The sequence below is a fragment of the Desmodus rotundus genome, chromosome 2 (assembly GCF_022682495.2).
Source record: "Desmodus rotundus isolate HL8 chromosome 2, HLdesRot8A.1, whole genome shotgun sequence".
NCBI classification, from domain to species: domain Eukaryota; kingdom Metazoa; phylum Chordata; class Mammalia; order Chiroptera; family Phyllostomidae; genus Desmodus; species Desmodus rotundus.
The window spans coordinates 67,493,391-67,509,745 of record NC_071388.1 but is presented as its reverse complement, the minus strand read 5'-3'; positions in this window follow the sequence as shown (position 1 = coordinate 67,509,745).

Genomic DNA, 16,355 nt, shown 5'->3' with positions numbered 1-16,355 from the left:
AATTTGTCTTTCAAAAATAAAAATTCCTAACAAGAAATATTTTAATCTTGAACTATGGTGTTTTTGGTTTCTACTTCAGTAAATCATGTAATTTAGTTAGCCTGGCAGGATAGGGAAGCCTGAGGTTTAAAACAGTTCTTATTTTATTCACACTCATGTGAGCAACCAAGCTTCCTCAGTTAGCTCTTTGTGTTTGATTCTTGCACCAACTTTTAGTTTACCTAGTTAGGCAAGTGTGCCTTTCTTTTTTACTAAATTTACTTCATTTATGTTTTTAATTATAAAAATATTAAACATAAGTAAGACTCTAGTAGAAAATAATTAAAATAGTTACAATCCTACCATCCTCTTCTAACCTTTCCTATCATTTTAGAATATTACCCCCTAGTCATTTTCTTCTCAATACATAATTTTTCACTGTGTGATACTTTGTATCCTGATTCTAATATCTTATAACAGGAATTTACTAGTGTATTTCCTGAGACTTTATAGCCATTTCTTAGTGATGACAATTATTCTATCTAGCAAATTTATTATTATTTTTTCTAATTTTTGTTATTGGACAATTTAATTTCTTCCAATACTTATTTGGCAAATGTTTTTACACATACAGTTTTCCATGCTTTGTATCATTCTTGTAGGATAAAGGTATAATGAGATATGTTAAATAAAATTAAGAGACTTTTGAACCTGACAGTGAACTAGATGAAAAAAATTGTGTATAAGTAAAGCTTCCTAACAGAGAGTCACATTTCCTTAAGGTGAAAGCACAGTGGTCAGAGACACTGTCCCACATGCATACATGTTGCTTGCCTACAAACTATGCTCCTTCTTTTACAGTTTGCCTCTGACAGTCTCAGGAGGACACCTTTCCCACAAGCTCTTCCCTGTGTCACGTGGATTTCAATCACAGACATAGACGTGACCCTTAGCTTCCTTCAAGGCCCCACATTTCACTGAAAGGTTAGAAAAAAACAAGTGAATGACAGTACAGATATTTTAAATTGGCACATTAAATATGACTTCCTTAAAACTCCAAAGACCCAGTCCCTTCTACAGCATTTCCCAAAGGTATTTAATTTATTACCCAGTTCATGGCTTGCTTTATTGTGGTATAGCTTAGTCAATTACATCTGGTCACCATCCCCATTCATAGTGAGGAAGAGCTTGGACATCACTTCCTCCTACTATAATTCAAGGCCTGTTGCTGCTAGGTTTAGAGAGTCAACTCTTAACTCTTCACAGCAATGCTGGCCTACCTTTCTAGTCTCCTGTTAGAGGATTGGCATTGGACTCCACGATAATTGTCAAAAAACAATAAACACCTCCTTCAGCCTCAAGAATATTGTTCCAAGGAAAAATAAAAATCATAAAGTCCAATCTTGAGACACGCAAAATCTGGATTATTGGATATGAATTAACTCTGACTATGGGGCTTCACAGTACAATCCATCCTGTACTGCAAGTTTTGTTCTGCTTCTGTTTGGTTTTCCCCAGGAATTGGGGAGGGAGGATGGAAGATATGAGCCTATATCTTCTGCCAGACTCTCCATGTGATTGTTCAAGTAACAGCATACAAAACACTTACAAAAGAGCTAATAAATACTACTATAAAGAACTTCATTTCTTAAAAAAATTCCTCATTATTGTTTAAATTTTAGATGCACTTAATGATCACCCAAAAGCTTGTTCAAAGAAAAACAGATGATCAGTTCCAATGTTAAAGACCTCCTCATAGAAAGCAGAAACTGCTTACAACTTTATTTTGAAAGTTTTCTTTTATATTTTTGGCTGCTATTCCTGAAAATATTTTAAAAATACTAACAAAAACATTAACAAAGATATCCTGCTATATTGGAGCTGTTTCTTAAAGATATCAAAGAAAATTGAAGTTTCAAATTAAATGGATGTCTGGGAATACTTATTAGAGGTAATGAAAACTGCATAATTTGAATAAAGAGTGCTGAGAATTTGAATATATTAATGTGTTTTTAAGATTATATTTATTCATTTGAGAACCAGAGGTTAAATACAATTCACTGGTTTTGGGGGGTAGCCTGTGATAGTCAATGAAAAATTTAAAGCAAATAGAGATTATATCTCACAAACACCTCACTGCCAACTTACAAGTATTACACATTTCAGACCAGTTTGTCACATTTATTTTTATCATACAATCTTTCATTTAGCAAAATTAACAAGCAAGTACAAAAACAATAATACACTTTGTTTTTCATAGCAAACGAAGTCAGCTTTTCATCATGTTAGTTGTTCTGGACACTAACTTACATAAAAGGTTCATTCAAGGCAAAGTAGCAAATGTTCTAGGAGGAGGATTCTGTTATAGTTAACATGAGGCATCTTCCACATTCACAGCCAAGTAAAATTGGTTGGGAATAGCTTGGAGAACCATCCATAAAGATATATGCTATCTGCATAACAGAATTGTCTGTCCCTTTTATGTCACAGGGGGGAGTTTCTCTAGGATATTTCAGTCATCCACATATGTAGGATACCAATCATTTCATAAATGAAAGCCTGTTTCTAACATTTGTTATACTAATTAGCAAAACCTTGGTTTTGCTTTGAGATATAGATTATAAAAAAACATTTTTTAGCCAGCATTTTATTTTAGAGATTTTATTTATTTATTTTTAGAGAGAGGGAAAGGAGAAAGAGAGGGAGAGAAATAACAATGTGTGGTTGCCTCTCATGCGTCCCCAATTGGGGACCTGGCCTGCAACCCAGGCATGTGCCCTGACTGGGAATTGAACCGATACCCTTTGTTTCTCAGGCCACACTCAATCCAGAGCTACACCAGCAAGGTCTTAGACAGCTTTTGATTAAATAGAATGCTAAATAATTATTTTTGAAGTGTGATTGTTTTATGATGAATCTTGATATCAGGTGGCATAAGTCCTCCAACTTTGTTCTTTTCCAAAGTTGTTTTAGCTATTCCAGGTCTTTGCATTTCTATATGAATATTAGAATCAGTTTTTCAATATATACAAAAATACCTGATGGGATTTATGTTTATATTGCTGTGAGTCTAAACATTCATTTGGAAAAAATTGACAATTTAGCAATAAAAAATTTTCTGACCCATAAATACAGTATATATCCATTTATTTAGGCATTTTTCCATGTTTCCCAGATATATTTTACAGTTTTCAATGTATCCATGTACATGTTTTTATCATATTTATCTTAAATTATTTAATATTTTTGATGCTGATGCAAATTTTGGTGCATGTTTATTTTAATTTCCAAGTGTACACAGCTAGTATATAAAAACAATATTTTGTATATCAATCCTTTATTCCATAAAATCATTAGTTTACACTACTAGAAATACTGAAATAGTTTTTATTTTAGCAGCTTTTGTGTTGACTTTTAGATTTCTATATAGATGATTCTCTAAAAATAAAGATAATTTTATTACTTTTCCCAAATCTCTTTTGAAAGTTAGCACCTTTTTTCTTTTGTTTTTATTTCAGCTTTATTGAGTTATAATTAATAAAATTATAAGATATTTAAAGAGTACTTTATGGTGATTTAATATATGTCTACATTATTAAAGAATTCCTGCCATCTAGTTAATTAACACATTTATCACCTTTCTTTTCTTCCCCTCCCTCCCTCCCTCCCTCCTTTCCTTTCCTTCCTTCCTTCCTTCCTTCCTTCCTTCCTTCCTTCCTTCCTTCCTTCCTTCCTTCCTTCCCTCTTTCCTTCCTTCCTTCCTTCCTCTTTCCTTTTTAGAGAACATTTAATTTCTACCCTCTTGGAAAAATTTACTTACATAATACATACAGTGTTATCAACTATCATTAGCATATATTACATTAGTCCCTCAGACTGTATTCATTTTAGGCTATTTTCTTAAAAACAAGTAGAAATCATTCATTATTTCAAAATTAAATACGATATTAGGTATGAGTTATAGATATTCTATGACAGTGGTCCCCAACACCCAGACCATGGACTGGTAGCACTCTGTGGCCATTAGGAACCCAGCCACAGAGCAGGAGAGGAGCTGCGGACAAGCAAGCGTAGCTTCACCTGTATTTATAGCCTCTCCTCATTGCTCGCATTACCACCTGATCGCCTCCTCCTGTCACATCAGTGGTCCCTTTAGATTCTCCTAGCAGGAACCCTACTGTGAAGGGCGTATGGGAGGGATCTAGGTTGAGCACTCCTTGTGAGAATCTAACGCCTGATGATCTGAGGTGCAGCTGAGGTGGTGATGCTAGCACTGGGGAGGGGCTGCAAATACAGATTATCTTTAGCAGGGAGGTTCGACTGCACAGAGACCATAATAAAGCAATTACTTGCAGGCTCATATCAAAACCCTATCAGTGAGTGGCAAGTGACAATTAAGCTGCATCTGATGGCAGGCTATAAAGCCATCCACCCCCATCTCCCAGTCTATGGAAAAGTCTTCCAAGAAATTGGTCCCTGGTGCCAGAAAAGTTGGGGATCATTGCTTATATGAGACTGAGAATTTGTTTTTATTCCCAGATTGCTGAGATATTTTTAAAATATATTTTTGTTTTTATCAGTTGCTCTTTCAGTCTCTAATGAGAAGATTGCATGCTTTTCCATTTCTGTTTTTAAATTATAAAGCAACCTCAGATTTCTAGAAAAACTCTTATGTACTTGAGTTATAGTATTAATATTGTGTATTTTTTAATTCAGTTTAAGATTTTATTTAAAATTTTTGTATCTATGTTGATGAGAGACATTTCTTCTCTAGTGTACTTAAAATGCCTTTGTCTTATTTTGGTATGAGGTTAATTCTGGTCTTAAAAATCAAGTTGGAAAGTATTCCATCCTTGGCAATTTGCTGTAATAGTTTGTTTAGAATTATATTGTTTTTCTTCCTCAAATAATTACTTCATGGCATGTGCCAAAGGTGAATCCTTGATATTATTTTCCACCCCCCAATTTAAAAAAATGCCTGTTTTTCTTATCATTATACACTCAGAAGCTAAAAGAATGCTGGCTGCAAAGTAGCATCATAGGAAATATTTGTGGATTGTATAAAATATTAAAAGAACAAAATAAGCAATAAAAAAATAAAATTTAGTCTTATATTCTTTGCCATTGATTTAGGAAAATATGAGTTATCTTCTTAATATCTATTCAAAATTCTGTTACCATTAATTATTTTCAAAGGAGTACTCCCAAGGTCTTATTTACTTATATATTTACATTTTACTTTTTTATATCAGGCATAGTTTTAAGGATTTAGTGGTGAACTTGTTTACTGAAAGTAATTAGCAGCTTCCATATGTAGACATACACATAAAATAACTATCATCTTTTCTGCCTTTGAAAAAATTATTATTCATTTAATTATTGTATTTATATCTTACTAAAAGGAACATACTACTTTTAAATGCTTAAATATTTTCTTGCATATGCCAAAAAAGAGCAAGTGGCTTTCAAAGTGTTTTATCGGCTCCATGTTTGTAGTTCAACAACACCCAATGTTTTTGTTCAATTCCACTACTCAGTACAAATTTGCAATTTCAACTTTGTATTTACTAACTATCCACCACCCTAACATCTAATTCTTAAAAATAATTTGAGTTTCTAAATCACTTCAAAACCTAAATGAATCTCAAATGCTATTACAGCTGAAAACACTTCATAGGGACTTCTTAATAGAGACAATTCAGTAAAATTAGGCACTTTTAGTGAAAATATTTTATCTTGGCCACTTGATATGATCCAAAATAATAATAATGGCTAATAAATATGGCCTGATAATAAGGATGCTTTCTCTATTAATCATGTGCCTGAGCTGTTTGGGTTGCTCTGCTTCAGGGTTTGTAAGAGTCATAGATTTGAGAAAATCTATTATAAATTCTGATTTGTGGTTTACAGAGAAGTAAATATAATGCAACAATATCATTATAACTTAAGTATACAAAGGCTGTTAAATAATATATAGCTGTTATACCTTTTCCCAAGAAACTGAACATAGATCCTTCTTGTAATGGGTCAATGGTATTTTCATTTTAGTTCTATTAACTATCAGAACTAAAATATCACAAATTCTCACTAGTATCATATCACATGCATGAAATACTTTGTAAACTGTACATTATGATTATAAATTGTAAGATACTTCAAACAAAAGGCTACGAGGTTATGGAACAGCTAACAATTAAAAAAATTTATAATCATTGAAAAACATTTGTCTTATTAGACTTAGTATTTTTTCTATACATCTTTCATTGTAATTTAATCAAACATTAAGCCATATCTTTAAATACCATGATACTTCACTCAAGTATATTCTATATACTCTCTATTTAAAAAGAATAAAGAAACCATTTCACTCATGCGTCAAAAAAGATTGTTGACTATCATAATAGCCTATTAGTTCCCTTGTTCCAAAAGATCTTTTATTTATGTATTTTATTTTATTTTATTTTATTGTTGTTCAACTACAATTATCTGCCTTTCCCCCCCACCCCAGCCATCCCCACCTCCCTCCCCTGATTCCACTCCCCCTTGGTTTTGTCCAAGTGCCCTTTATAGTTGTTGCTGAAAACCCTTCCACTCTTTCCCCCATTATCCCCTCCAACCTCCCCTCTGGTTACTATCAGATTGTTCCTAATTTCAATGTCTCTGGTTATATTTTGCTTGCTTGTTTATTTTGTTGATTAAGTACCACTTAAAAATGAAATCATATGGTATTTGTCTTTCACCTCCTGGTTTATTTCACTTAGCATAATGCTCTCAATCTTTAAAACAATTTGTATCCAATCCTTAACTAGAACTTACAATTTCATTCATTCTTTCAATGTTTATCAATTACTAAATTCATGTCAATTATGCTTCATTGAGATAAATATGAATTGTGCCAGCTTTCTATTGTTAACTTGGCATTATCTTAATTGTTCTAATATACATTGGCCATATGTATATATTTAATGGTGACAAGGATGTAGAACAACAGAATTTTCTTACATTGCTGTTTGGAATTTAAAATGTTAAAATCACTGTGAAAAACACTTTGGCAGTTTCTTAAAAATATAAACTTATTCCTACAATAATATCTAGCCATGACAAATAGTAGTTATCTACCCAATTGAAATGAAAGCTAATGTTCTTATGAAAACATTTACTCAAATGTTTATAGCAATTTTATTTTTAATAAACATTGCTCAACAGTGAATGGACAAGCAAAGTGTGGTATATTCATGTGACAAAATACTATTCAGCAATAAGGAGGAATGAATGATACATGCAACAGCGTGAAAAATATCAAAATAATTTTGCTGAATTAAAAAGCAAGACCAAAAGAGTAATAGTCATGATTCAATTTATAGAAGTTCTAGGAAATGCAAACAAATCTGAGAGACAGAACACAGATCAGCAGTTGCCTATAGATAGAGGTAGATGAGGAGTTAAGGAAGGGATGTACTTATTACAAATACATGGGCATGAAGAACAGTTTGGGAGTGTTACATATACTCATTATGTTAAATTTGGGGATGGTTTTATTGGTATGCATATATGCCAAAATTCATGAGATTGTACACTTTATAGCTCATCAAATTGAGAAAAAATCTGTTAACTAAAAAGAAAAAATTTCACTTGTCTTCTCCTGATTTAATCTTTACTAATAGAGAATCATTGCTCTCAAATAACTTAGAATCTAGTAAAAGAGTCAGAAATATAAAAAGTTATATATACTAACTTGTATAAACAATATATCACAACAAAGGTCTGGACAGTATGAAACTACATACATACATACATACATGCATACATTTACTGGCTCACACAATTAAAAATGACATGTTCAACTAAGTTTTGTCCTGATTGGGGATTTCTCTCCATATCTTGCTCTTCTTTCTTCCAAGCTGATTTTCTTCTGTCTACATTTAGTATTAAGATAATTTAACAGCAGTTCCCATTCTGTAAATTCCAATATATAAAACCAGTGGGAAAAAGTATATGCTTCCTTACCAACAATTCTATCAATATTTATTTGACTCTTAATATCTTTGATTGGGTCAAAGTTTATGAACTAATTATTTAGGTCAAGGGAGTATAACTTTCTGATTGTCAATTTACAAACAAGTCGTATACCCCTATCCTGCTACCATGAAGTTTGCTGAGGGAGTGGTTGCACAAAGAGAAATTTGAATAATATTAATGAAAAATGTATGTAAATAGCAAATAAAAAGAGGAAACTAAAAGCTTATTATAAGGAAAAATGTGTAATGAGTACATGTATATAGATATTGGTGGTTTCAGAGGCGGTTAACTGAGATTTCCTTTTCCTGGTCTTCTCTGAGAAGATGACAAATATTATTTCAAAAAAAATATTTATTGAGTGCCCACTGAGAGGTAATCATTTTGCTAGACCTTAACTATATTAAATCAAACAAGATGTGGTTCCTGTACTCAGTAAATTTGTAGCTTAGTGTAGGAGATAAGCAAGTTTGAAATATTACAAGAAAAGTTTGCAAGGGCACATGGCAGACCAAGGAAAGACTTCAAAATCATACTCTGAATTTGTGTTGGTATTTCTTCAAACAAATTTGGAAAGGCAGAAGTTAACTGAATGAAAAAAATATTACAGGAGTGTTGTTAATAAGAGTATTACATTATAGACGGGCCCTTCTGGCAACCAAATGGAAGATAGATTGGAAGAGGTCCAGAGTATCAACAGGAAGACTCCCTAAAAGGTAGTGGCAGTAATTAAGGTGAGTGACAATAGAGCCAGGATGGAAATTGGGCATTTCAGCACATATTAAGGTAAAAGACAGTATGCTCCAAAGGAAAATTGAGGCTTCACTTATTTTTGACTGGACAGGATTGAGAACTGATTGATAAAGTGCAATGAAAGTATTCATGCTGATTTTAAGTTTTCTATCTTGGAAACAATGAAGAAAAGTAGGACCATTTACCAAAAAAGAAATTAACTGCATTACTATTATACTGCATTTATCACTAAAAATCTGGAAACCCAACAATGGTGACAAGTTTCAGTTATTTCCTTAAAAATTATATATTCCTGCTTTTGTGTGTCCATGTTCCTATGGTTCACCTTTTACTAAAGATATGTACTTGTTTTCGCCTGTAAAACCTGACCTATGCAAAGTTCTGGCCTTGGGACTGAGTTCCTGCCATGGGATCTCCATAGACTGGAGCCCTAGTCCTCCTAAAGGACACAAGGTCATGGTTCAAAGAACTGTGTAAAAAAGAATTACTTTTCACTTTTATAATTAGACTTTGTTTGAACCCTTCGTGTAAGTATCCAAACAAAAAAATGTTATGAGCAGAATCTAAATTGCAAAGACCTAAAATGCTAATGGAGATCAATCTTTCAATAAATTTAATGAACCAAGGAGGTAAAAGACCTGTATTTGGAAAACTATAGAACATTGAAGAAAGAAATTATGGAAGATACAAATAAATGGAAGCATATACCATGTTCATAGATTGGAAGAATTAACATCATTAAAATGTCCATACTACCCAAGGGAATCTATAGATTTAACACAATTCTTATTAAAATACCAATGGCATATTTCACAACTCTAGAATAAATATTTCAAAAATTTATATGAAATCAAAATAGACCACAAATAGCCTCAGCAATCTTGAGAAAGAATGAAGTAGGAGGGATCACAATACCCAATATGACACTACAATGCAAGGCCACTAGGATCCAAAGAGTCTGATCCTGGTATGAGAACAGACACATAGCTCAGAACAGAACAGAGAGCCCAGAAATAAACTCAGTTCTCTATGGCCAGTTGATATCTGACAAAGGGGCATGAGCATATAATGGAGTAAAGATAACTTCTTCAATAAGTGGTGTTGGGAGAACTGGACATGCAAAAAAGGAAAAAAAGAAACTAGACTGTCAACTTATACCATACACCAGAACAAACTAACAATGGATAAAGGACTGAAATATAAGTTGCAGCACCATAAAAATCCTAGAGGAAAACAGAGGCAGGAAAATTCCAGATACCCAATGTAGCAGTAATTTTGATGCTAAATCTCCTAGGGTAAAGGAAATAAAAGGGAAAAAGAAACAAATGGGACTATATCAAACTAAAAGCTTCTGAACAGCTAAAGAAAATGTCAGCAAAATGAAAAGGGAACCAACAATATCCAAAAGTATATTTGCCAATGATACATAGACAAGGGTTTGATCTCAAAAATATGTAAAGAATTCACACAACTTCTCATCAAAAAGACAAACAATCCAATTAAAAAATGGGTGAAGGATCTGAATAGACACTTCTCCAAGGAGGACATACAGATGATCCATAGACATATGAAAAGATGCTCTGAAGAGAATGGGGGAAATGGTACAGGGAATAAGAATCATAATTGGTAGGTACAAAATAGACAGGGGGAGGTTAAGAATAGTATAGGAAATGGAGAAGCCAAATAACTTATATGTAAGACCCATGGACATGAACTAAGCAGGGGGGAATATTGGAGGGAGGGGAGTACCAGATGGAGGGGGTGAAAGGGGAGGAAAAAATGGGACAAGAGTAATAACATAATCAATACGATATTTTTTTAAATAAAATAGAAAAAAAACTGTGGTACATTTACACAATGGAATACTACACAGCAGAAAAACAGAGGGAACACCTACCTTTTGCGACAGCATGGATGGAACTGGAGAACATTATGCTAAATGAAATAAGCCAGTTGGTGAAAGACAAATACCATGATTTCATTCTAAGAGGAATCTAATGAGCAAAATAAACAAACAAACAAAATAGAACCACAGGTGTGGAAACATGGAACAGACTGAAAGTGACCAGATGGGAGGGGGGAAGGGGAAAGTGGTGGATGGAGAAGGGACTAGACAAAGAACATATGTGAATGAACCACAGACATGCCAATGGTGTGAGAATTGACTGTGGGATCTGGTGGTGCGATGGGCAGAGGAGGGCAAAGGGGGAAAAATTGGGACAATTATAATAGAATAACAGTAAAAAAATATTTAATAAAAAAAGTAAATTGATGAGTTAGTTGGAAAAGTGTTCCCCTTTCTCCACCTCCTGGCAAGTACTTGTTTGTTGACTTACTGATGATAGCCATTTTTACCAGTGTGAGGCGATATCTCATTGTGGTTTTAATTTGCATCTCTCTGATGATTAATGACATTGAGCATCTTTGTATATGTCTACTGGCCATTTGTATGTCCTCTTTGGAGGAGTGACTATTCAGGCCCTTTGCTGATTTTTAACTGGATTGTTTATTTTAGGGAGGGGTTTAGTGTTGAGTTTCATGAGTTCTTTGTAAATTTTGGATACTATCCCCTTATCATAGGTGTCAGCAAATATGTTCTCCCATTCAGTGGGTTGTCTTTTTATTTTGTTGATGGTTTCCTTTGCTTTGTAAAAACTTTAGTTTGATGTAGTCCCATTTTTAAAATTTTTTTCTTTTATTCCCCTTGTCTGAGGAGATATATCAGGAAAAAAAATATTGCTACAAGCAATGTGTGAGTTTTTCACCTATGTTTTCTTCTATGATTTTTAAAAACAAGTATGATACATTTACACAATGGAATACTACTTGGCTGTTAAAAAGAAGACAATTTTGCCCTTTGCAGAAGCATGAATGGACATGGAGAATATTATGCACAATGAATAAGCCAGTTAGAGAAATTCTGACAGGCTGACAGAAATTTCACTCATATGTGTAATTTAATGAACAAACTGAGCTAATAAGCAAAATAGAGCCAGACTCATAGACAGAGAATAGGTTGTGCGTCACTCATGGTCTTGCACAACAGTGTGGTGATTGTGGGGCTGGAGGGGGAAGAGAGGAGGTGGAAGAAGTTATACGGACGATCGATGGCAATGGAAAAATACTATATAAGACTGGCAAATAACCAATCCCCCAAAAAGAGTTAGTTGGGAGAGTTTGAAAGTGCTAATGAGATTGTGGAAGGAATTTGGAGGGCTGTCTTTTTAATAATATAGGAGGTCTTGACATCCATATGAATAAAGTGATAGAAATTTTGGAAAAGAATGTTACTGAAAATTATGAGAGTTAAGACAATTGAAGGAACAAAAATTTCCCTCAGTCCAAGTAAAGGTAAAAAAGAAATAGATGATATTGCAGAGGAATTTTGACATGAAGTAAAAAGAAGATGCAATGATTCATTTTAAGGACTTTCAATCTTACTAGGTAAGTAGGAGTCAGGGTCATCCAGTTGTATGTTGTTCTAATGAAATGTGCTTAAAAGCTGAGAATACAAACCTAAATACCTTATTACATTGATGGAGATAAGGTTTTGCATTTTAGTTCATAAGACCTCTTGTGCCAATCTGCCTTAACAGCAATCTATCTGAAAAAATGTTTGTGTTCTGGTTGACTGCCAGGTCAACATGAGCCAAAAGAATGACATGGCAGCTAATACAACACTGAGCGCAGTAACACATGTCAGGAGTCCAGGTAAAGAGGGTAATCATCCCACCGAACTCAGCATTGTTTAGGCCACACCGGAAGTTCATATTCTGCTCTGGGCTCCTCAATTTCCTCAAGGTCCTTTTTTTCTTACAGTCACAGTAATATGTTCTTTGTGAAATGTTTGAAAATGCATAAAATACAAAAAGCTAATAGTCTTGCATAGTTCTACCAACCTTAGATAATGACTAATAGCAATGCAGAAAAAAAAGTAGGCCTTTTTTTAATGCACCTAATAATGCAGAAGCATAGCAAATCCAAATTTTAGTCTGAACTGAATGGTCAATAACTAATCAGTGTTAAACCTTAAATTGTTCAGATGATTCAGAAATCATTTTCTTCATTGCATTTGGCTCTTTTTTAGTAATATTAGATGGATATTTCCTTTACAAAATTCCAAAATTATGTACTTAAGGGCATTTGTCCCCAAATAGACAATGTGTCTTGAGGAAAATCCTGGCCTACAGCTCAGAAGGCAAAAAAGGTTGCTACAGTTTTTAAGTGAGGGTATTTCCCCTTTCAATAGTCAAAATTTGAAACACCAATTTAGAGTTCAGTTTCATCCAGGATATTGACAAGTATGTAGGTACGTGTACCTATTTACATAAAGACCTTTAATTTTATACAGTTTTATAATTACAGTATTATGGTTTATTCATTTAAGATTCTAAAATACAAAATGTATTGAATGTGTATTTACAACTTTAAAGCACAAATTTAAAAGTTAATATCTGATAACCACAAACCAGTTTGAAATAGAACATTGCCAATTACTTTGAAGCTTCTTTATGCCTTGCATTAATCTTACTCTCCTTTGTCATCCAAAGATAACCACTGTCTTGTATAATTCTGTTTATTTCTTGGGTTTACTTCAAAAAAAGTTGTATCCTCAACCAATGTATTTTTAAAGTTTTACATTTTTAAGTAAATGATAATACCTGTCTGAATTTTGTTTAAGTGACATTAAATCTGCACACCAATTTTAGAACTAACATCCTTTCATTATTGAATACTCTTTCTATGAACATAATTTATTTTTTCTTTATTTTTTATAGTTTTATATATTGAAGTGTCAAAAATTGAGTCATATTTTATATTCTCTTTCAACAAATAAAACAAACTTATTATTAATGATTTAAATTTTACTTAAATAAGATTGTTAATAACATCTTATCAACATAGTGTTAGTATAATGTTTATAATGTTTAAAAATGACCCTCTACATTCTTAACATTATTTTCTATTTTTAATCAGTCTCTCAAAATGTTTATAAATTTTATTGCTCTTTCAAAGAAACATTTCATTCTGCTGATACTGTTTTATGTGTGTATTCTATTTAATTCATTTCTTCTGCTCTTACAATTATATACTTTATAATTACTTTGTATTTATTTCATTTTTCTACTTTGTTGATATGGGTGCTTATTAATTTTCCATCTTTTTATTTTTTAATATGCACCATAAAGAGAATGTAATTTTCCCTACCCTTTACTGAATCTCACAAATGTGATATGTAATATTTTGGTATAATTACTTCAAAAAATTTCCAGTGCCCATTACTATTTTTTTCTTTGTTTTATAAGTTATTCTGAAAATATGGCTCTTTTTTTAGTTTTTCTTCCATAATTAATTTTCTTGTATAATTTGTGTGCTCAACATTTTTTTAACTCGATATTTTCTGCAAGGGTCGGGTGCTTTATTCTACATGTGTTTCCTAAGACAAATTTATGTGTTTTTTTTTTTAACTCTTCAATAACATTTTATATATGTTTTTCTAATCATAACTGAGAGCTTTTAAAAATCTTATGCTCATCATGTGGTCTATTTCTCCTTATATTTTTGCTATATAAAATTGAGGCTAAATTACCATGGGCATACACATATAGAATTGGTATATCTTCCTGGTTAATTGGAAGTTTAATAATTCTGAAGCACCTTACCATTATGTTGTATAAATATTTTTGTTTAAAGTCTCCTTTTTTTCTAAAACAAATGGAGCTACACTCTTTTTATTTAGAGTTACTATGGCATAACTACTCAAATTCTTTTAATTTTTACTATTTGATAATTATTTTTAGATATATTTCTTTTATAAATCACAGAATATTATATATTAGATTTTGAGTTCTTAAATATTTAGCCTAGTAATCCTTACCTTTTAAATAAGGTATTTAGTCAACTGATGTTGAATATTATTGCTGTTCGTTGGAACTTAAACTTCTGCTTGCTCCGCTTACTCTCTTCTCTTCTGTCTTTTCTTTTACTGAAATGACTAAATATTATACACTGGACAGTGTGGGTCGGTTGGTTGGAGTGTCATTCCGAGACCTGAAGTTCAGTTTTGATTCCAGATCACGTTACTCACCTAGGTTGCAGATTCGGTTCCGGTTGGACAAGGATTAAAAAAAAAAAAAAGACCGACTATTCTGAAATACTACATTTTCTACCATTAGCTCAGAATTACTTACTATTTACTAGTTTTGGTTTAGTTTATAGCAAATATTACAGTATGTATTCATGAATGACTAAATATAGCATTATACTTTTGTCCTTTTAATATGATATAAGGATGCATGCATGTGGACAACAGTGTGGTGATTGCTGGGTTGGGCAGGGGAGTATAAGGGGACTAAATCGGAATGGAAAAAATAAAATAAAGATTAAATAATAAAAAGAAAATAGTGCTTACCATTAAAAATTAAAAAATAAAATAAAAAATAAAATGTGTAATGAATGAAAATAAATGAATGAATAAATAAATAATATAAAAATAATAAAAAACAAACATTTTAACTATTTTTACTCCCTCTTGATTCATATGCTATGATTTTCGGTGTAATTTAATACTAATATATCTCAAGTATATAAGACATTGCTTTTATTTAATGTTGTTACTTATATTTATCCAAATGTGTATTACTATAAGTAAGCTTCATCCATTTCTACATTTCAACCTTCCATTTTGAATCATTTTCTTTTAGCTGAAAGATTATTCTTATTTTTTCTCTAGTATTTCCTTTACTGCAAATCTACCTGTATTAATTATTCTAATTTTTTCTTAAAATATTTTAAATTTATTTTATCCTTGAAACTTATTTTTGTTTGGCATATAGTTCAACATTGTTTCTTACCTGATTCCATAAATATAAAGATATTTAGTTTTCTTCTGAATATCAATATTTCTGCTGAGAAATGAGTCCTCAGTTAAACATATTTTTAAATATAAATCTTTATTTCCTCTAGCTGAATTTTATGTTTACCTATTTTTCTTTGGTTTTCAAGAGGTTTTGTTTGTTTTGTTTTGTTTTTTAATCTGACTTTGTGTGGATATGTGTATATCTTGCTTGGAGCACTAAAGATCTGTAAACTTAAGGATTGATAGCTTTCACCAGTGTTGGATAATTCTCAAATATTATGTCTTCAAATGTTGTTTTTACCCTATTTTCTGCAATACTTTCTCTTTGCTACCCTGGTTACAGCCAATTCTTATTATTTATGAATTCTGTATTTATAAATGTGTATACTTGCTAAATAGACTGAGTGTGTGTATTCCCTCAAAATCCATACGCTGAAATCTAATCTCTAATGAGATGATGTTTGGAGTTGGGGTCTTTGGGAGGTGAATAGGGCATGAGGGTGAAACCCTGATGAAGGGAATTAGTGCCCTTAGAAGAGACTCCACAGGGTCACTCACCCCTTCCACTGTGTGAGGAGCCAGAAAGAAGACACCCATCTATGAAAATAGGAAGAGGCTCTCACCCGAATTTCCCAACACCTTGATCTTTGACTTCTCATTCTTCAAAGCTACAGAAATAAATTCCTATTGTTTATAAACCACCCAGTCTACAGTATTCTGTTATAGCAGCGAGAACAGACCAAGACAT